This window comes from Budorcas taxicolor, chromosome 14 (genome assembly GCF_023091745.1).
Source record: "Budorcas taxicolor isolate Tak-1 chromosome 14, Takin1.1, whole genome shotgun sequence".
NCBI classification, from domain to species: Eukaryota; Metazoa; Chordata; class Mammalia; order Artiodactyla; family Bovidae; genus Budorcas; species Budorcas taxicolor.
Window position 1 is genome coordinate 44,188,095 of NC_068923.1, and position 8,345 is coordinate 44,196,439.

Consider the following 8,345-nt stretch of genomic DNA (forward strand, 5'->3'; position numbering starts at 1 on the left):
GTGCCATTAAACGGCTACTACACTACTAGGCCCTCCTTGGTGCTTCACATGCATTAGTCTTAGGTAACATCCACAACTGCTATAATCATAACAACTCTGAGGAGAAGGGGACGACAGAGGATGAGATGGCTGGATGGCATCACTGACTCGATGGACGTGAGTCTGAGTGAACTCTGGGAGTTGGTGATGGACAGGGAGGCCTGGCGTGCTGTGACTCATGGGGTCACAGACTGAGCGACTGAACTGAACTGAACTGAACTGAACTGATGAGAGAGTTACTGTTATTTTCAACCACTTTATAGATAAGGAAAATTGGGTACCAAAAGGTTAATTTGTCCAGGGGCATAACTTGACAGAACCAAGATTTAAATTAGAACCCAAACTCTAAATCACTCTACTACCTTAATATCTATGGGCATTCAACTATCAATATAGTGTAGGTGTAGAAACAGTGTGATATAGTGCAAAGCAATAGCAGCAGAACTGTATAATTAGTATGACGTCATTTACATAAACAAAAACTCAGGGGAGTGTATATGTGAAGATGTGTCTAATAGTCTGGAAGGCAATCTGTGCAGCTTTATGGAAATCAAACTGTTGAACAGTGTTTTATTTTGCAGAGAGGAATGAAACAGGAACAGAACAGGCTTTAACTTTTTACCACATGTACTTCTGTATGATTTGACTTTGCTTTTAATCATAAATTCCATGTTTCTTTTTTAATTAAAAAAAAATAGTTGATGATAAACTCTAAAAATTGCTGAAAATCCTAGAAAGAAATAGAACAAATATGGTATATAAAACTTGTCCCAGTATTGATAATGCTAAATAAGCAAGCTTTGGCAGAATAATGAAACCGTATATTATGTATTCAATATGAAAACCAAATCAGGTTTAGAACTCTATTTTGAGGGAACTTCCCTGGTGGTCCAGTGGCTAAGTCTATGTATTCCCAATGCAGGGGCCTAGGTTTGATCCCTGCTCAGGGAATTAGATCCCACATGCCCCAACTAAGAAGCCATGTACAGCAACTTAAGACCTGGTGCAACCAAATAAATATTTTTTAAAATAAATCTGTCTTTAATATGTACATGTATTCTGTACAACGTCTATCTCCCCACTTTACATTTACATTACAAATCTCTACTGTACATTTAGGGTGCTATTTTAAATTTAATGGAAGTTATAAATAGAAACCATACTAACATAAGCAGCTAGAGAATTCTTAGTTTGGCTTTGAAAGGCAAAAAATAAGGGTGGTTGAACTGCAAGAAAGAAATACTATAAGAAAAAAAATATTTTAAAGTATCCCAGTTTCAACTCTGTATTCCTTGCTTCTATCCTTTTCTGGTAGATAGAATAATGCACACCCTACCCCCTGAAGAATTGATGCTTTTGGACTGTTGTGTTGGAGAAGACTCTTGAGAGTCCCTTGGACTGCAAGGAAATCCAACCAGTCCATCCTAAAGGAGATCAGTCCTGGGTGTTCACTGGAAGGACTGATGTTGAAGCTGAAACTCCCAACACTTTGGCCACCTGATGCAAAGAGCTGACTCATTTGAAAAGACCCTGATGCTGGGAAAGATTGAGGGCAGGAGAAGGGGACAACAGAGAATGAGATGGTTGGATGGCATCACCAACTCGATGGACATGGGTTTGGGTGCAAACAGCTTCTGGCAAGTAGAAAGTCAGGGAAATGGATTCTCCTTGAGGCTCTGGAAAGGAACACAGGCCTGCTAACACCCTGATCTTAGTCCAGGGACATGCTGTCTGTACCTCTGATCTCCAGAACCTTAGAATAATAAGTTTGTATTGTTTTAAGCCACTAAATTTGTAGTGATTTGTTACAGCAGCAGTAATACAATAAGAGAAATAGGAAACTACCTGCTCTGAAATTTTCAACATTTTTGACCTGGCATAATAAAAATGGTGCTTTCTCTTCAAAGTAATCTTTCACAGTGTGTAAATTTTAGCCCTTACAGCAAATGAGCCTACTAGCTGAGGATTTTAAACGAAAGTTAGGAATCCAAGATAAGGGAGAGGGTACTTCCCAAAGGGAAGTGAATTTAGAAAATTTGGGGAAATCTGTAGTGATTGAAGGTCATTACTGCCATTCAGACTGCCAGGCCTAGAAACAGAAAAATGAGAGTGAACAAGGAAAAATTATGTTGAGTTCTGGTCAAACAGGTAGTTAAGTGAAAAACCTGATAATTATTTAAGCCTGGAACCAACTCCTTTTTACTTATAAACACAAGTATTCAAAGTATCGGAGGATTTTGCACACTTTTAAAATACACTGACTATATCCAGAAGCACAACTACTATGTAAACCAGGGCAAGACTGTATTTTACTTTATTCAGACTTGAGTTATTTGCCTATTTTAGAAAATCAACCAGTGAAGCTATTAAGACACTCAAGATTTTAAGACATTAATACAGCCCACCGATCTCTATTTGCAGCTATTGTCTACATATATATCAGTTGGATTAGTTGTGCTTCAGAGAGGTTTTATTATAAATCTCTTCTGTTTCTCATAGGTAGAGCATTCAACTGGCTTTTTAAATTATCTGAATTTTATTTCAGTAGGGTATAAGGACTAGAATATATTATCATAAAATGGGAATAGTGGCTCCAGGAGGGTTGAAAATATTGATCTAAATATTACCTGAAATCCATCCATATTCCTCTTGTATCTGCAGTATTTTGTTCTTTCCTTTCAGTCAAACATTTTGTGGCAGGGAGGGAAGCTCCTATTTCTTAAAAGGTGTCTCGACTACCCAATTAGTCTTAAGTCTTCTCACAATCTAACCTTTACCACCATCACACCATTGAAATTGTGACTGTAAAAGTCACCAACCCCTATTAAAAACAATGGACACTTGAAGAAAGGAATCTGTTTTGCCTGAACTTTCTATAGGATTTGACATCATTACTCCCTTTTGCTTGAAACTTTGGAAAGGATGGGCTCATACCCGTGTCATTTGTGTCATCAGCATATGCCGTCAGCGAGTGAGACCACGATGACACAGTCACCAGAACAAGACAGTAACAACTGTTAACAGGTTGTAGTAGAAATGGAGGTCTTCAGAGGCTCCATGACTCGCCTTAGGTCAGAATGTGTTAGTCACAGAGCACAGACTGTCAGTTCAGATTTCCAGTGTTGTGTGTGGTCATAAAGCTCTTGCCTAAAAACTGAAACACATAACCATTCAGTTTTTAGCTCATTTATTATATACCACAAATAAAGCAAAGTTTAACATAATGTTATGCCCTGAAAGTGAATTCACTCAGTCGTGTCCGACTCTTTTGTGACCCCATGGACTGTAGCCTACCAGGCTCTGCTGTCCATGGCATTTTTCAGGCAAGAGTACTGGGGTGGGTTGCCATTTCCTTCTCCAGATCTTCCCACCCGAGTTCAAACTTGGGTCTCCCAAATTGCAGGCAGACTCTTTACTCCCTGAGCCACCAGGGAAGCCCTAGGTGTGATTTATCCCATTTAAATGGCAACTGAGCTCGAGTTACATTGATGAGTAAATAACAGTAATAGCAAACATTTTACAGTTTACTATATATCAGAGAAAATCACTCAGTCGTGCCCAACTCTGCAACCCCACGGACTATACAGTCCTTGGAATTCTCTAGGCCAGAATACTGAAGTGGGTAGCCGTTTCCTTCTCCAGGGGATCTTCCCAACCCAGGGATCAAACCCAGGTCTCCCACATTGCAGGCAGACTCTTTACCAGCTGAGCCACCAGGGAAGCCCTTACTATGTCAAGCACTGTTCTAATCATCTGGTATGCGTTCACTGGTTTTTATCCTCACAAAAACGCCAGGAGCAGATGTTATTATTTTCCTCCCAGAGATGAAACTGAAGCACAAGGGTCACATAGTAAAGAGTTGCCAGGGCTCAGATCTATAAGGCTATTCACTGACTACTAAGTTAAACAATCTAACAAAATGGACATTAAGCATATACCTTAAAATTTAAAATATCAGCTGTGTTGATTGTTAAGCTATACAACACAAAAACAAGTTCTCTTTATTAGAACGTCTTTAACAAATGTGATTTGTTAAATCATGTGATTCAGTAAGCATCACATGACCCAATTATGTAATATGTCTAAGGAAACTTTGCTTGCTCTTTTCTAATCGGATCCATTTCATTTGCACTGAAATCTGCATTAAGGGGAGAAATCACTGTCCCTATATGATATTCCACTGAAGGAAGTTTTTTTTAAAAAAAACTTTATTATACTAAGAATTCCTTTATAAAACTGAACTGTATTTTCATGCATTTTAATAATTAGGTATGATTCCAGGAAACTAAAGAATAAAACATTATTTTAAAAAGTTAATATGGAGAAGTTGAGGGGGAAATCAGTATGTATTAACTTATAGTTTTATTACTGATATAAAATTTTCAAATACTATACAGTGAGGTGTGTTGTAGAACTCTATATAGATATCATACACTATTACCAATTATTACTCAAGTATAATATATACAGCAATCACAAAATCAGAAAATAATGGATAACAGCCAGTGCCTTAGGGATGGTAGAACATCTATACTATTTTATTCAGCAGTTAAAGCACTTGCTACTTAATTTTTTCTAAATATTTACACTATTACACTTATTTTTACATATTCTAAATAACATTTCCCTCCAAAAAGCAGACCCTCCAGCTCTTGGCACTAATTCTCAAAGTCAAATGAACCTAAAAATATTGACAACCTTTTCAGGCTTTTATTGCTCTACCACAGGCATAAAAGCTCAGGAAGGGACTTGTGCATTCTAAAGAAAAGTATGCAATACCTTAAAATTTCAAATACTAAGTAATTGATACTCACAAGCACATAACATCAACTAAAACTTTTTACTAGTTTTCCTTTTCTTTTACAAGAGAATAATCATCGTATTAATATTATACTACAAAAGCATGTAGATTCCATAATTTAAAAAAATTAAATGTCAGATATACAAGTAATGGCATTTTCTCCAATAATTCACAATTTTTACAATTTCTGCTATTTTGGAACAAATGTTAAGTATCATTAAATATGAACTGAAACACTTAGCATCTCAAAGAATTATTAAGAATGGCAGAACTTACAATTAACTATAAATCTTACATTGGTAATATAGCTCCCCTTTTGTTAAGTAAACATTCTACTGTGGTGTTTTCAAGGGAATACTTCTGGTTTGAAAAACTATGTGAAGAGCCTGAGGTTATGCAATTTTGTTAAATTACATGATAACTTTGACATGTAGGATATATCTATACCCCAGCCTAGAGTATGTATCTGTTACTCTTATAAAAGGTGATTTTAAAGTCATATTAAATGATGAATGGAGTTTAATTCAGTTCTGCAAAAGCTTTTATGAAAATCTTAATATGGAAACTTTGTTCTGAGAACCATGAATCTTAAAATTCTGCTCTGCGGTATTTTATGTATGGACCAATTAAAATTCTTGTTGAAAAATAAAAACAAAATGGTACTGATATTCTGAAATAAACATTTTATATTGTCACTGTATTGACCAAAGCTTAATTAAAGACAGAAATTACAAGTTTATTTCATACCTAAAGGTTAGTTATTAGTGAGGTCTAAATTTTTTAGAGAAATGTTCACTAGCAGCCAGTTAGTAGTTAACTACATAAAATAATACTGTTATAAATTCTGCATTTAGTAGCTAACAAGTGATGTCAGTACAATTCTCAAAAACCTGTCATTAGTAGTGAGTTGCTAGCAAGTGATCTTCCCTGAGGTAAGAGATCATATGCAAAAGTTTGCTAATTTCCAATAAAGTTAGATTCTTAAAAATAATGGCAATGAGGACCTGTGTGGCTAGGAACCATAGATGCATTTCAGACTGACATCTTAACTGCAAGTAGTAGACTTGATTGCAAAAAAACAAACTAAAACTCATCAGAAGATTTAAAGCAAATTTCAGTCAATAGCACTTGCTAAATGTCTCAGGTCTTTAGCTTAACTTTTCCAATAAAATACCTGAAATACAGTGAAAGGAGGGGAAATGGGCCTTAGACTTGCTCTTTAGTTCCTGAGTAACCCTTCCCTGGGTGTTCATTATATTCTAGCTCATATTTGACAGTGTCTTGTTTTCTTCGATTTCAACCAGTTTCTCACACCAGTATTCTAGAGACACATCATCTTCAACTCTACCTGGCCTGCGGGTCATCAATTCAATCTTGGTATGACTGACTACGCTTCAACTTTCAGTTAAACACTGCAAATGTAATTTAACTATAGGATTGAATTAGAGTTATTATGTTTCATGGAGAGCTAAGAAAATATTTTAACTAATTTATGATACCCAGTTTAGACTCAAAGTTGTGGCAATCACAAAACATAGTTCTAAAAATCATTTCTGTAATTTATGTATTTGATAATGGTAACCATATGGAAGGACAAATAATGAGTCTAGAAATTAAAGAAATTCTAAGACTTTTTTGTGAAGATGATTCCTGGCCCACTTCTCAAATCCATTCATTCTAACCATATTTCAGTTGATTTAAAATAATGTCAAGAAACCTGACCATTCTCAGCATCAAGCCTTTTATTCTTTATCAAGGGAGAACCCAAACTATTATTAAAATATTCACACCTAAACCAGCTTCTAAACAGCACTGCCGTAGCAAGAGAAATTAACACTGTTGTCAGAGATTGAGCCTGCCTTCTACTGTCCACAGGTGCATTCTAACTTGATAAAGGGAGATTTAATAGGGAGATAAAATGTGTAGCTTATGTTTTTACTTTATGCTATTAAATGTATTTGTCAGTTATCAAATATACTGAGCCACAGGTGAAGAAAATATTTGTTAAAGAAAAGGTGATTATATCGTTTACCTGGAAGCAATGCATTTGTTTGTGAAACAGTTTTCCTGTATTTAAACTAAAAAAAAAGAGGGGAGGTGTTCAGTGGCTGAAAAGGCCAAAAATAAGTATAGTGGTTAGTGATATGTGTAATTTTTAAATTTAATAGAGAAGTCACCTGCATTAACTAAATGGGAAATACTATTTGGGAGCCACAGTTCTTTATGTAAAACTAATATACAATATAAAAGTTCTAAAATTTCCTTCTATTTACATAGAGAAAGGTATTTGAAAGTAAATTTAGAAGAATGGAGATAAAATTTGATTTTAAACAGGTGATAATGTGATAAAACCCAAATGTGTATCTTGCTCAGATATCACCTGCAAAATGTCTATAGTTTCCATTCTTTCCCTATTCAAAACGTAGTAGTTCGTTTAATAAGTGGATTCAGGCAGAGACATTTTCATAGAAAGAAACCAAAACCTCCCTTATTTGGAAACACAAGTACTGTCTATATTCCTTATGAGTCAACTGGCTGAGATTTTTAAACACCCGATAATACACTTTCTGATGTACATTTTCTTAAAATGCAAATGGTCCTGCATCTATCACACGAGCAAACAGAGAGAGCCAGGCTTTGAATGCTCTAGATAAGAGATTGTATTAACATACATTTTGTCTTTCATCCATTCAAATTCAACTTAATTTCAGTGAACAGAGGAAAAAGATGTATTAACGTGTACATTTCAGAATACAGATTTGCAGAATAGGATAAAATAGTGCGATGCCAATCTCAGGATAAACATTCTTTAAGGAGTAAACATGAAAGCTGCTTCTTGAGGAAACAGGCACTAAAGGTTTGATGAATACACTATTTAAGCAAATGCCCAGTTGATCAGGGTATGATGCAGTCAAGTTTGCATCCAAATCCAAGTGAAGCTAACAAATGAAGAAAATCTAATGGATTCTAAGGAAAAAAAAAAAAGGAAACATTTTTGGTTCAGAGGGGCTCAAAGACATTTAGCATATACAAGCTTAAATACCATTGATCAAAATTGTAGAACAATGTAACCCATTCATAAAGATAAATTCTTATTTATAAATTCTCTGTGAATCTGACAAACTCTGAAAATTAGAGATTAACTACTGCTACCATTATTTTTTTAATTATTTTTCTACCACACTTTGCAATCAACTTTTCTGCAAGATTAAAGAACAAAAATTTGGTGGTACTTGACCAGGCCAGGATTCAAATAATGGTAACATATTATCAACACCAGAGCACACAATTGGCTGTGCTGGCTCAGACAGCAACATTACTGAATCACATTGACTTTATCATTCTAGAATAGGTACTTTCCCCCAAGCTTGCTCAAATCAGCAAAATGTTATATATCATTACACTACATTCTCAAGATATTTTCCAAAATGTTATATATCATTACACTACATTCTCAAGATATTTTCACGAAGAATACATATCTCTATGAATGTGTTTACGTTCA